Below are 15,785 nucleotides of genomic sequence, written 5' to 3' on the forward strand. Positions count from 1 at the left end.
CCACTTCGCCACCTAGCTGCCGCAGGACAATAATAAGCAAACCAGACAAACTAGAAAAAACAAGGATTTGTGGCAAGGACCAGTTTCTCCCCATAACCCTAGAATTATTAGCATAGAACAGCATTCCTCATTCAGAGAGACACACACCTCCCTGTTTAGATCTCTGCAGTTGGGGGAGCATCTCAGCCAGAGATGGACAGTCTTTTGTGCATTTAACTTAGCGTCTGCTGTGTAGCAGTGCTCAAGGCAGTCCTGCTGCCCTGAGAAGGCACCCCAAGTCTGTCGGGGGAGGGGGAGAGACAGAGACAGAGAAAGAGAGAGAAAGAGACAGAGAGAGACAGAGAGAGAGAGAGAGAAAATGGAGTTTGAGAGTCTCTCTCTCTCTCTCTCTCTCAATAGTTTCAATCACTTTAATTCACCCCTGCCTGCCTGCAGTCAGGATGGGGGGAAAAAGGAGAAATCAAAAGAAACTACTTTGACTCTCTTAACAATTAATTTGCCTGGATTCAGAATTTTGTTCCCCAGCCCAAATTACAAAGATGTCCTTTCTGAAGCTCTAGGCTGGCCAGGACCAGAACTTCGAAAGGGCATCTTTTAATTGTATGAGGGGGCAAAGGGGGCATCCAATGGAGAGAAATATAGGGTGTGCTAGGAGCTAAAAGTCCTGGACCAAGAGAAAAGTCAGGGGCTCCCCCTGCAAGGTTACTGAGACAGACAAAGGCTTGAGCAGCTAGTTTAAATTCTGTCTAGGCGTTAGAAAGCAGGTAAGTATCCCCTGAGGCTTAGAAAGAAAATGGGCAGTTTTTAAAAATCCTTTATCCAGCCTAGAGAGCATGGTCAGGAAACAACAGAGTCCCATTTTAAAAGGTATGGGACAAGCTAGTTTTCTGAGAGCGCTGGAAGCCTTGGCTCCTTTTAAGAACCAGGTAGAAGCTATGGGAGGGGCACTTTTAGAGATCTTGAAGAGTCCCCACGTCTTCCCACTGTACCCCAAGAAGGGACAGGATGGAAGCATTTAAATGGCAGGTTAAGCCACATGGGAGAGGTTGGAAAAGAGAGGATGGGGGAAGGGAGAGATGTTATCTTACCCAGTGCTTCTCAGGTGGCCAAGGTGAAGGCTCACGCAGTTGGGTAGAGACACATCTCCAAGTTCTCCCCAATCCATTGACCGTCTCCTCGTGGCTACAGCCTGACCACTAAGGTGGAGTGTGAGAGGGCTCAAACACAGATATCTCCCCCAGAAGAGATCAAGGAGACTTCGGCCTGGGACTCGAGAGGGTTGGCCACGTGGTGGGGGAGGGGTGAAGAGACTCTCCCCTGCGTCGGAGTTGCAGCCTGAGGGCAGGCTTTTCTGGCGAGATAAAGAAAGGGATTAGACGTGTCTAGGCTCTAGAAGGGGCCTCTAGAGACAGTGTGAGACGAAAAGAGTAGTCTCCACTGGAGATTTTGCTCGCACCCCAAACCTGCTCTGGGTGCCCTATGTTTTAGAGATAGAGTGAGACGATGGTAAGAACACAGATTTTTTTTTTTGGTTCAAAAATTTATTTATTTTTTTTTATGGCAATATGTTCATATTTTATTTTCATAAAATAGTGAAGCAAAAATACAGTATTAAGTAAAATACATAAATATTAATAGTGCAATCATGCATATTGCATGGTATTGAGAAGTATTATATATAAATAATCTATAATTATAGATTATATCTTTTAAAATAATAACTATTTAGTAGTGCCAATGACTTGTTATTTGGTACCTCATGTATTTGATTATTTTTAACTCTTGTCCTTTACATTCTTATCTAAAGAGTGGCCAAGATTTGTCACAGAATTACACAATTTTAAAATTGGAACAAATCTTGGCAACCATCCAATATATACCTGATGAATGGACTTCCAGCCTTTGCTTGCAGACTTTCATCGAGGGGCAACCCCACTACTTCCTGAGGTAGCCCAACATTTCCCCATCCATACAACCAGTTATTATCTTCCTATTATATGAAACACATATATTCTTCCCGGAAGCTGCTCGAAACTGCTAAGGAGACCTGAAAAGGTTAAGATTAGTTTTCGGGGTAACAATTTTCGGGGTCCCCGTGAAGGCTACCAACTGAGGGAAAGGAAAGGGGGAACCCCATTTGTCGGCGCATAGATCCCATGAGGCGCAGTGTCCCCTGTAAAATGAATTTACAGGCCCGAAAACCTAGATTGATAAGTAAAAGGTTTATTGTAGGAATTTGGAAGTAAAGCTCAGTTAGAAAGACGCCAGGGCCAAGGTGGCCATTGGCGGGCAGGGACCCTTACATGGCTGGAAGGATACCATGTGTTGGCTGGGAGGGCTCCTGCAAAGAGGGCGTTCCAGCTTGTTTCTTTTATACCTAGATGGGCGGTACCCAGTTCTGGCGGGCTTTTTAGTTAGCCCAGATCAGGGGAGGGCTAGGGGAAGCTGAGCTGAGAGTGGGGGGCTGGGGCCGGATATTCAAAGGGTGCCTTTGACCAGAATTTGTGAATCAAGGTCAGTCATGGGTTGGGCAATTAGGAATCTTAAAGGGACCCCAACCCTCATCAATATAGGGTTCTAACACAAAGTTTGAGAAGTTGAGTTCTAGGCAACTAAAACCATTTTTTAAGAGAAGCTGATCTGTTTTGAAAGAGGGAATTGCCCTACCTAAGAATTCTCCAAACCAATCAAACAGTTCAGGGAGCTATGTGTGGCAATGGGTAGAGCATTAGACCTGAAGTCAGGAAAATATGAATTCAAATTCTGCCTGATATTTACTGGTTAGGTCACCCTAGGCAAGTCAGTTAAGTTCTGCCAACCTTAATTTATTCATTTGTAAAATGAAGATGATAACAGTGATGGGAATCTGACAAGGGAAACTGAGCCTGGAGACCCCCAAAAAATAACTTCCCACGTTATGGTGACCTAGAAGCCAGCCCAACCCCACCTCTGTTAAGTACCACTAATTTACCTTTCTATAGAGTTCAGCTGACACCACCCAATTTTTCTATAGAGCTGAATTAAAGCTAAGTACCCCTACTTAACTATCAATAGAATTGAATTCACCTTAAGTACCTCCACTTAAGCTCTATACAATCTGAACTATCACTAATCAAACTTTCTATAGCCTTACTGAAGCCTATTCAAACCCAATAGCTCTGTATTGTCTCAAATCATATATACGAGGGTGGGAAGAATGGGTGGATGAGCAGAACGGACAGAACTCTAATTCCATCAAAGAGTTCTGCTCCATTTGAGATCTCTTGATGATTTATAATAAACTTAAACTTCTAATTTTACTTATAATTTAGTAAATTCTTTTACTTCACCCGCGCCTTGTCGCCTTGTCTCATCAAAAGCCTGCACATCCCCAACAACAGTACCTACTTCACAGGATTGCTGTGAGAATCAAATACATGCAAAGCATTTAGCTTTATAAATAGTAGCTGTTAGTATTTAACATATATTGGTCAACCTGCCATCTGGGAGAGGGGATGGGGGGGAAGGAAAGGAAAAGTTGGAACAAAAGGTTTGGCAATTGTCAATGCTGTAAAATTACCCATGCATATAACTTGTAAATAAAAAGCTATAAAAAAAAGTAGCTGTTAGGAAAAGCAGAGGGGAAAAAAAAAATATATATATATATATATATATATATATATATATATATATATATATATATATATATATATATATATATATATATATATATATATATATGTATAAAAGACCCCACTAATCTAAATCATCCTAGCATCCTTCACTATTCAGATTTTCTGAGCTGGTTTTTGAGGCAAAAGCAAAAGGGAACAATAAGCAAAAATATTAAAACTACATAGTGGGGCAGGTAGGTGGTGCAGTGGATAGAGCCCCAGCCCTGAAGTCAGGAGGACCTGAGTTCAAATGTGATCTAAGACACTGAACCCTTCTTAGCTGTGTGACCCTGGGCAAGTCACTTAAACCCGATTGCCTCAGCAAAAAAACAAACAAACAAACAAACAAATACAAAGGAATAATTACTAATTTCTATGGACATGAGTCTTTCTAGAGACTACTGACTCTTAAATTGCCTAATGGCAAAATTTTTCCTCTCTCAAGTGAGGATCACAAGTTTTATGGAGAATCATAGTCTTTTTTCCTTAGGATTCTACATAGGAATAGAAATTCAAATTCTATAACAAAACATATTCTGCCCTTTAACTCAGTTATCCATTACAAGGAATGCATATTAAGGACATTATTTTAAAAGGAGATGCCAATTGACTAGACAAAAATATGCACAGTTATCCTGTATAATAGTTTTAAATGATTATAACCTATATACACTGTGGATGAGGAATGGATAAATAAATTTGTGATGTATTAAAATAATGACACATTCTTGACCTATAAAATAGGATAAGAATGAATAATATGGAAATATTAGAAGGCACATGAAGAGAAGTTGAGAAAAATAATTAGAAAATTGTCATATATTTTGAATTTACTAGATTTTTTTTTAAAAATAGCAAAAATCTTTGTGCCATATTTAAAACATGAATTCCTTCTCCAGTATCTACTACATGAGCTCACAAAGCTGCTGGAATAGTGGAATTAGCTATGTCAACTCTGCATTGACCTCTGTTCTCAAATCCCCTTGCCCTCTTGTCCCTTGCTGAACTTCAGCTCTGGATTATTTCACTTCCTCTGCTCCTATATGCTAGATGCTGAACACAGCTAGAAGAAGGGTCACAATTGTGCTGACTAATACATCAATAAACTCATGCTATCCAACTTCAACTGGGCCCTCACTAGAGCAAGGCAGTCTTTTTATTCTTCTTTAATTGATTCTCAATCTCAGAAAAGTTATTCCAAACCTATTTCCTCTCCTCAAGGCTCCCCTGTCTTTTCTTCCCTCTCTAGCTCATGAGGCTTAGAATCTTGCCTCTTACTAAGAAAACTGAATTACTTTTCCTCTCATTCTCTTTATTTCAATATCTCCGGACATTCCTCTCCCACTCACTTCTCCTTTTCCCATCTCTGACAGAGGCCAGTTTTTCTACATATGCACATGACCCCAGCTTTCCTATCTTCTGCAGCAGTCTGTTCTGTAAATCTACTTTCTCTACCTCTCCTTCCCTCCCCTACTTTTCTCCTCCCTCTTTCTCTCTCCCTCTCTCTTCTTCCCTTCCTCCACTCTCTATTTTTTTTCTCTCTCTTTTCCCTCTCTCTCTCTTTCCCCTTCCCTCTGTCTCTGTTTCTCTCTGTTTGTCTCTGTCTGTCTCTCTCACCCTGCCTCCCACTTCTGTCCCTTTCTCTCTCCTCCCTTCTCTCTCTCTCTATCTACCTATCTCTGTGTTTCTGTCTCTATCTCACCTTCCTTCCCTCCCTCCCCACTTTCCTTCCCTCTCAATTTCTCCTTTATATTTATGCTCTATGTAGTTTTATAAGTTGCTATCTCCCTCATTAGAATGCAAGTTTATACTTGTATCCCCAACACTGAGCACAGTGCTTTGCACATTGTAAATGCTAAATAAATACTGGCTGAGTCATATTTCTTAAGCCTAGTGTAGAATTTCCTATTTATTCCTATAAACTTTTATCTTGTTAGACTCAACCCATCATTCCAAATTGTCAAAATCTTCATGGAGTCTAATTCTGGTATCCCACACATGACCCAATTAGCTAACCCTTCCATTTCATGCCATCCATATATTTAATTAAGTGTGCTACATGTATAACCATATCTGATGGTTTGCCGTTTTGAAGAGGGGAAGAAAGAGGAAGGAGGAGTATAGAGAGGAAGGGAGAAAATTTTGGAACTCAAAATCTTGTATAAAAATGAATGTTGAAGGGCATCTAAGTGGTGCAGTGGATAAAGCACTATCCCTGAAAGTCAGGAGGACCTGAGTTCAAATGTGATCTCAGACACCTAAACTTCCTAGTTGTGTGGTCCTGGGCAAATCACTTAACCCCAATTCCTGGGAGGAAGTGGGGGGGAGAGAGAAGAATGTTGAAAAAACTCTACATGTCATTGGAAAAAATAAAACATATTTACATAGGAAAAAAAGAGAAGAAAAGTAATATGCTACCTGTGCCCTCTGTGACTTTAGACAAATTACTTAATTTCTCTAGGTCTTTTTCCTCATCCACTCCTGAGTGCCCTTCAGCTCTACAAGTTTAATTCTATGAAACTAATGTTTTGCTCCTGCTATGTTTAACAATGGAGGAATAAGAGCAAAGGAGATGAATAGTAAGAATAATCCAAGAATATTTCTTAGAGAACTGGGATCCAACACTGACCAAAATCACCATTCTATATCTGGCAACCTACATCATTTTATCTTTTTCCTGAGAGATGCCACAGAAGGCTTTTCCAAATTCCTTATTGAAATCCAATTATGTTATGACTAACCCAATTAGTAGCTTTCATTTCTTTTTTTTTTTTTTTTTTTTTTTTACAATGTTTATAGGGTTAACATCTTGACCTTTTTCCAAAGCACTCAATTTTGAAAGCAGGAAGACTGTCCATTCACCAAGGCCTCAGAGGAACATGGGAAAGGAAGATGGCTTTGTTTTCCAAATGTTTTAGTTGATAGAACAGACAGCAGAGGGAGCTCCTGATTTCCAAACACCTCTCTCTATAATCTATAGAGATAGACAATATAGTATAGAACTATATCTAGAACGTTAAGAATTGGATGGGACTTTAGGGGTCCACAGGTCAGATCAACTCTGAGGACATTGAGACCTAGACAGGGGAAGCAACAAGGTGACATTGCTAAGTAACATTCAAGGTAAAGTCTTCCAACTGGCTGGGGTAGCAGATGCTTAATTAATGGTTGTTGAAAAATTGTACAATAAATCACCTTTCAGAGACTTAAGAACTGTGATCAATGCATGAACAATTGCAATTCTAGAAGACTGATGACAGATCATAAATCCCTCCAAGTTCTCAGTGCTTGGGGGTTTGTCAATCCCAAAACTTCTTGCCTTCTTCTGGCTAGAAAAAATTAGGCCCAGAGAGGTGAGACCTAGACAGCTTTCCCAAGATCACACAGCTGCAATTTGAACCTAGGTCTGATTCCAAATTTCGCTCCCCTTCTACTACTGCAGTTTTATTACCTATTTTGGGAAATATCATAAAGGGATTCATTTTTCAGGAATGATACAAAATTTATATATAGTAGAGCCAGTGTGCACAAATTGTAATTTTGGAGTTTTTCCCCTTTATTGACTTCATATGTCTTTGTATAAACAAATGGATATATTAACCCAAGTTGATGTTTATCAAATTCTTACAAATAAAAAAGAAAAATTCAGAAAATATTTGTTTCATTTAATAGAATTAAATCAAATTGAATTTTTATTATACTATGTTGTCCCTGCACTACCCAGGGCTTTCTAATCTTTCCTTTTTAAAGAAGATTCATCTTAGGAATATTTTTGAACTCATTTCTGTTCCTTAATAATAGCCCTATCTCTCAAACATAGAGGGAACGATGTTAAATTTATAAAAATAATAATAATAATAAGAGCTATGCCCCAATTGCTAAGTGATCAACAGATATGCTCTATGACCAAAGAACTATAAGTTCATACATATCCTTTGACATAAAAATACCACTAATAGGCATGAATCTCTAAAGAGATTTAAAAACAAAAAAGGACAAGGACTTATATGTACAAAAATATTTATAGTAGTTTTCTTCTCAGAGCAAAAAAAAAAAAATGGAAATTGAGGGGATACCCATCAATTGGGAAATGACTGAATAAATGGGATTATGAAGGAATATTATTGTTCTATACGAAATGATAAGTTAGATGCTATCAGAAAAACCTGGAAAGTCCTTCATGAGTTCAAGCAAAGTGAAATGTACAATGTACATAATAATAGTAAAATTGTGGGATGATCAGATGTGAATGACGTTGCTATTCCCAGCAATATTGATCCAAAACTACTCTGAAGGAGTGATGATGAAAAACATTGTCTATACCCAGAAAAAAAGAGCTGACTGTGTCTGAAGACAGAATAAAGCATAACTTTTTAAAACTTTCTTATTTTTTCTTGAGGGTTTTTTTTTTTGAGGGGGGGGGAATCTTTGTTTTCTTTTGCAACATGGCTTTTATGGAAATGTTTGCACAAATTCACATGTGCCCTCTTAATGCCGTGGGGTTGGGTGGAAAGGAAGGGAGAGATTCTGGAACTCAAAATTCTGAATACAAATGGGGAGAATTAATGGGAAGAATGTGTTAGCACAGAGAGAAGTTGGGATCTTTTTTGAGGGGAATGAATCAATATTTAGAGAGGCCATATAGGAGAGAGCAGGGCAGCAGTAGACAATCAGGACTGAGGCAAAGATGGAATGTGGGGATAGTGAGAAAATGGTGATTAGCTTCTCTAGACACAGGAGAACAAAGATTTAGAATGGAAGGAACCTTAGGTCATTTAGTTCAAAAATTAAGACCCCTAAAGTTGTCATTTATCTAAGATCAGATGGGTAACAAGAGTCAAGGCTGGGATTTGAACCCACCTACTCTGAAACCAGATCCAGACACTGTGGCACTTCTTTAGGGGGCCTTTTTGATAAGATAATAGGAAAAGGTATAGAACATAGCATCATAGAATTTAAAGTTGAATCTTAAAATCCATCCAGTCTGGAGGTATCAAACATGTGGTCAACCTTTGGCCACAATACTGCTTAGTAAACCTCAAGATTAAAAGGCAATTGGGAAGCATTTAATAAAATAAATAAAAGTGCAATAGAATAGAATTAATGTCAATATGTACCCATCCATTCCTATTTGAGTCTGACACCATTGTAACCCCATTCATTGTATAGCAGATGAAACCAAAAACCAGAAGAGTTAAATAATTTGAGCAAGGTCACACAGGGAGTAGCCAAACAGATCCTAATGCAAAGGTAGAAAGAGAATGTTGCCATAGTGAGGAAACCCAGAAAAAGCTGCCAGTTTGCCCTCCCCCCTCCACTGTTTTTAATCCTTTCTGAAGGTTTATTGAAGTTTCAGTCTCGTTTTACTGGAGGGACATGTTAAAAGCTGAAGACAAACAAAAAGAAGCTGGTTGTGTTTATCCCAGCCTCACAAAGACTCAGTGGGAGGTGTTGCCATAATATGTGGAGTTGGGGGTTTGGAGGTTGGGGCTGGGCCCCTGCTTGTACCCAGAGGTTGGAATGAGCTGAAAGGTATACAATCTAATTCAACTAAAACTAAGAGACAGGAATGTTGAAGGCTTAGCCTGACCTGGGTGTTGTTTTCATGTGCTAATAAAGGCAATGGGACTGTTTAACATCAGAGCTGAAGATACAGAGATGTTTCAAAAAGAATGGAAACACTTTCTTGAGTTAACTACAGTGGCTATGTGTAATAAGGACAGAGTGCAGCTCCATAGATTGCAAATAGGACGGTGAAGAAAGGTGATATGTACCAAATACTAGAAGAGTTTCAATCAAGGACAACAATGGCTTGGGAGCATAAGAGCAAAATAGCATATCATGGCCTCATCAGGGGAGTGGAATGCCTTTGGACCATACTAGGGGACTGCAGGAATTAAAAGCTCTATAGACTCTCACTTTAGAGCAGGAGTTTTCACAAGTTGATGGGAAGCTATACTCAAAGCTAATTTTTTCCCCATTGCTTGATTTTCCCTATTAACCTAACTACAATGCTCCATTATGCTCAAGTAAATAGTCTGATGTTTGATTTTTTTTTTTGGTCTGGTTTAATGATAGACAATGCGTTAGATGGAGGCACAATCTAAATATTATCTCCACAATAAGTCAAAATTTTAGCAGGATTCCAGAGGTGATTAGAATATCTTTTACAGGAGCAAAAGGAGAATCAACTGATAAGCACTTATGTGTCAGGCACAGAGCTAAGCAATGAACATACAAAAGAGTCCTCCTCTCAGGAAACTTACAATCTAGTGGGAGAGACAACATGCAAACAAAGTATAGAAACAGGATACATATTAAAACATCTATTTACAGAGAGAAAGCATTAGAATTAAGTGGGGTTAAGGAAGAATTCCTGTCAGAAGTGTGATTTTAGTTAGAACTAAGAGAAAGTTAGGGAGATCAATAGGCAGAATGGAAGAGGAAGAGTGTTCCAGGCATGGAGGACTGCCAGAAAAAAAAATGCTAAGAGCCAAAAAACAGAGTGACTTTTTCCTGGAACAGCCAGCAGGCCATTACTGCTGAATTGAAGCATACACAGGAACTAAAGATGCAGTATAGAAAAATCAATATTTCAAAGTACCAGCCATTATAAGCTGGTTCTATTAACAAGAACTAACTCAGAAGAAAAGCAAAGTATAATGAATGGATGGATATATCATGCAGGAATATATTTAAAACTCTAGTGTGAATATTAATATGATTATAGTACTAGATTATAAGCTGAAAATACCTATATGAGTGTGATATAGAATACTGGGCTAGTTGTATAAAAGACCTGGATTTGAATTCTGACACAAATACCTGCTATGTAACCTTGGACAAATCATTTAACTTTTCTGGGCCTCAATTTCTTCATCTATAAAATGGGAATAATAATAGCAATAGCATTTTCCTTACAGGATAAAGTGAGATATTACATGTAAAATATTCTGTGAATCATAAAATGTTATATAAATAGGGATGTGGGGGTAAATGTTTAACAATCATGTCTCCCCCAAAAAAGTGCACTTTTAAGTTTAATCTGAAATATTAACATTTTCCCATCACTTTCCTAAGTCTAGAATAGTCAACAAAGTAATCAATTAAATCCTGATTTGTAATACTTGCCAATTTCTGAGGTATACTCACTCACCTTGAATTTTTAACATTTGACTGTCTGGAGCTAAAACCAGCTGGTCTCAGCACCTTTGAAAGGGTTCCTTTCTCCAATCCCAGTGTTGAGAGATTGTTTTTCATATGGAAGAAAACAAGATCATGTGGGTGAAATTTAAAAACAGAAAAACCCTGTTGTAATCAGACTTTATGATTATAGACTTGACTGTGGTGAAGGTCATATCCCCCAGATGGTACAGCTACATACAGTCAAAGCCTGCTGCTAGAGGCTTAGTCTATAAGGTGGGCGGTACATCCTGTCTCCAAACACTAGCTAAATAAAAGGCTTCTCCTGCATATGACAGTGCTACTGACAATGATTAGTGATAATGACAATTATCTAACTTCTCTAATGACTTCAATTTATGGGGTGAGACCACCATCCTCCCAAAAGCCTACTCTCCAATCCTTGGAACACATCTTTCCAGATGCTGTGGGAAGAGTGCTGGAAGAATCAGAGAACCTTAATTCATTTCCTAGATCACCACCTTATTATCCATTTTACCTCAGTCAAATCACTTACCACTTTGGTCTCAGTTTCCCCATTTATAAATGACAAAATTGAATGAGATACTTTTAAGGACCCTTCCATTTTCAAATTTCTGCTCCTATGATCCTTCTCTCAATTTCTTTGTTTTGTCCAGTTACCAAGTCCTGTTGACACATTCACAATATCTCCCACAATCATACTTTTAGTTCAAACCCACTGAAGTCATGTGAACTATTTTAACAGCCTCCAGACTGGTCTTCCTGCCTCTAATCATTCCTTCACATTCCTTGGCAGATGGTGTTCCTAATTCATTCTAATAGGTAAGACAACATATATAGATCTATATGTGTGATATATATGTGTGTGTGTGTGTGTGTGTGTGTGCACAAAATTAAGATAAAACAGTTTTGGGGGAGGAAATACATTAGCACTTGGAAGGATCAGGGAAGACCTCATGGAGAAGGTGGTTCTTGAGCTGACTCATAAAGAAAACTCAAGAAGCAGAGATGAGATGGGAGTGCTTTTCAAATATAAGGACAGTTAATACAAAGATGGGACATAATGAATCCTGCATGTGGAACACAGAGGAAGTCAGTAAGACTAAAGACTATTATAAAGGGGAGTATTATTTAAGAAGACTAGAAAAGTAAGTAAGGGACCAGGTTGTGAAGAGATTTAAATAAGAAATAGAGGAATTTATAGTTGATTCTAGACTTGAGAGAGAATCAAAAGTTTTTCAATAAAATCACCTTGGACGGCTTGAAGGAGGAAGAGAATTGAGGTTAGAAGGTTATTGCAATAATCTACATAAGAAGTGATGGGAGCCTGAGCTAATATAGCAGCAATTTAAACAGAGAGATGAGGATGTAGTAGAGAGATGCTGCGCAAGTAAAAATTAAAAGATTTGGAAATAAATAGAATGTAAAAAGTGAGAGATAATGAGGAATCAGAGAATATACTGTGACTGAGAGGATGGTCAGTCAGGTAATAAACATTTATTATTCACCTACCATGTGCCAGGCACCATCCTAAGTACTAAGAATACCAAAAGAGACAAAAAACAATTCCACCCTCCAGAAGCTCACTATTTAATGGGGGAGACAATATGCAAACAAATATGTACAAATAGGCTATAATACAGGATAAATAGGAAACAATTAATAGAGGGAAGACACTAGAATTAAGAGGGACTGGGAAAGACTTCTTTTGGAGGTGGGATTTTTTTTGGGATTTAAAGGAAACTAGGAAAGCCAGGAGACAGAGATGAGAAGATAAACATTCCAGGCATAGGAGACATCTAGAGAAAATGACTGGAAACAAAAGAGATAAAGTGCCTTCTTCCTGGAAAAGCAAAAAAGCTAAGATTTAAAAGTACTTATCAGGGAGCAAGATGTAAGGTAAGGAGGCAGAAGTGGGATATTATAAAAGGCACTGAACACCAGAATTTTTTTTATTTGATTCTACAGGCAATAAGGATCCACAGGAGTTTATGAGTAGGAGGTGACATGTTTGGACCTATGCTTTATGAAAATCACTTTGGCAGTTGAATTGGGAATGGACTGGGGTAAAGGAAAACTTAAGATTGCCAAACTCAGGTAGTAGGTTTTTGCAATAGTCCAGGTGATGAGGACCTGCACCAAAAAGATGGTAGTGTTAGAAAGAAGGGGACATATATAAGAGATGGCACAAAGGCAAAATTAACAAATTTTGACAACATATTGGATATTGGGGCAGGGAGGAAAAGATGAAAGATAGTGAGTTCAGAATATCTCCCATGCTATGAGTCTGAGAGACTGGGAGGATGGTGTTCCCTTTAATAGTAATAGAGAAGTTGGAAGTGGGAGAGGATTTAGGGAGGAAAAATAATGAGTTAAGTTTTGAATATGTTGAGTTTGAGATATCTTTGGGACATCTTGTTCAAGATATTCAAGACGTAGTTTGATACACATGACTATCATCATCAATGAGGTTATATGTGTGTATGTTTGTGTATACACACACACACACTTGGGAATCATCTGCACATAGATGATAATTGAAGTAATGGGAGCTATATTATCAAGTGAAAAAATATTGTTCAGCATGATAAATATGGACATATGTATAAAATAAAACTCAGGTCAAAGCCTTAGGAGATACCTATGGTTATTAGGAATGATATGGGTGAAGAACCACCAAAATAAACTAAGAAGTGGTCAGATAGATGAAAAGAGCTGTAGCAAAAGAAAACTAAGAGAAGAGATAATATCCAAGAGAAGAAGGTGATCAACCATGTTGAATACTGAAGAAAACAACTGGAGATGTAGGCCATTCTACCAGTTCTAACATCCTTAAATAAACTATCGTCTATATAATCCATTTCCATAGCAGTATAGTGACACATTTTACAAAATGCCCTACTAAAATTCTAATATATTATTTAGACAGCATTTCCTTAATATACCAGATCAATAATTCCATTGGGGAGAAGCAGGAGATCAGGCTAGTCTGGCAGGACTCCTTCATAACTCAACTGTGGCTTACTTAGATCATTGTATTTTAAACCACCCTGTTAATACTCTCTTTATAGTTCTGCCAGGAATAGCCCTCACAATGGTCAAATAAAGAATTCCCTTTTTCCCTCTCTCCTTCCCCCTTTTTAAAAATCAGGCCATCTTTCTTGTTTCAATCCCATAGCACATCTCATATTGTCTGATTCCAGAAAAAATACAATGACTTAAAAATTTCATTGCCCTGGCTGTTACAGGTTATAATTTTCCTTTTCGTTGAATTATTTAACTTGCTGTTATAGGCAGCCTTATGAGAAAAAGTAGTTTAGTGTCCAAGTTCTTTTACAAAATGGTGAAGGTGGGGGGTGGAGTGGATCTCAGGTGTTCTTGTTCAAAGTGAAGACACCAGGCTCCCAAATCTCCAGTTCTGAGGTTGATCAGTGAGATCCCAGTTCAAATCCAGTTCTACAATGTCCTTGCTGTGTGTCTCTGGGCAAGTCATTTAATTTCTCTTAGTCAAAGTTTCCTCAATTCTAAGATGAGGGTAATAATAGTAGTTATCTCACAGGATTGTTGTGTCAATCAAATGAGATATTTGTTGTTTTTTATGTGTTGTTTGTTTTTTTTTTTAAAGTGCTTAGTGTATTGACTGGCATTTAGTAGGTGATATATAAATGTTTATTTCCTTTTCTTGTCACATCTTGGATTTCAGTTCCCTCTTAATAATTTTAATTTGTGTTTGCCACCTTAAAAGCAGCTTCTGTGATAGAAAAAGAAAAAAATTGAAAATAATAGCTCTCTGGCTCTCCATTGTCATTGTTTCATCTATCCCTCAAACAACATGACAGTCTCTCTTATTTCCTCCTCTGGTCCCCTATTTGACTTTAAAAGGTCCTCTCTGTGGTCGTTGGTATTTACCTAAAGCTCCTGCTGTCTGTTAGTTTTCCTGGGATTATTATCCTCAATTAGTACTTTTTTTGTGCATATATTCAATTACATCTCTCCCTCTCATCTTTTGTCAATTTTCTTTTAACTGAGCTAGTCAGAAGGGTCTCTTTCAACATTTTCTCTTCCTTTCCTTAATCAGAATTTTGTTTGTGCTTAGAAGTCTCTTTTTTGAGATCCTCAGGTCTTTCTACTTCTCTGGGTAACTCCAGTTCATATTAATCTTTCCTTTATGCTGAATTTCAATAGTACACCAGACTTAATAATGTTATGTCTGAATTCTCTAGGTTCTGAAAGATCTCAAATCACTTGAGAGTTGGACTGTTTGCTACAGGGATGAATTTATAGTAGGTATTCAATAAATGCTTGTTGAATTAAAGAATGAATAAATGAGGGAAGTTCCAATAATTTTGTGATGAAGAGAGCTATCTTCATTCAGAGAGAGGATGGAATATAGACCACAACATAGTATTTTTACCTTTTTTGTTGTTATTTGCTTACTTTTTTTTCTTTCTCCTTTCCCCCCTTTTTGATCTGATTTTTCTTGTGCAGCATGATAAATGTGGAAATATGTATAAAATAACTGCACATGTTTAACAGATTAGATTACTTGCTGTCTAGGGAAAGGAAGAAAAATTTGGAATATAAAGTGTTGAAAACTATCCTTGTATGTATTTTGAAAAATAAAAAGCTTTTTTTTTTTTTTTTTAAAGAACGAATGAATGAATCATTGAATACAGTTTACTATTTCTACTACTACTAATTAGTTGGTTAGTCATTTATCTAGCATCAACCCCTATAAAGTACTCGCACTATGGAAAGCTGAGGAAACAAAGAAAGGTCAAAGGTCTTTCCTGCTCTCAAGAGGCTCTTAGTTTGAGACATGCAAGCAACTATGAACAAATAAAATACATATATAAACAGGATAAATGGGAGAGTCTCAGAAGAAAGGCACTAAGATTAAGGACTAAGAAAGTTTTTTTGCAGCAGATGGGACTTTAGCGGAGAAGTGAAGAAAGCCAGGGAAGTCTA

The sequence above is a fragment of the Sminthopsis crassicaudata genome, chromosome 4, assembly GCF_048593235.1.
Source record: "Sminthopsis crassicaudata isolate SCR6 chromosome 4, ASM4859323v1, whole genome shotgun sequence".
Classification (NCBI taxonomy): Eukaryota; Metazoa; Chordata; class Mammalia; order Dasyuromorphia; family Dasyuridae; genus Sminthopsis; species Sminthopsis crassicaudata.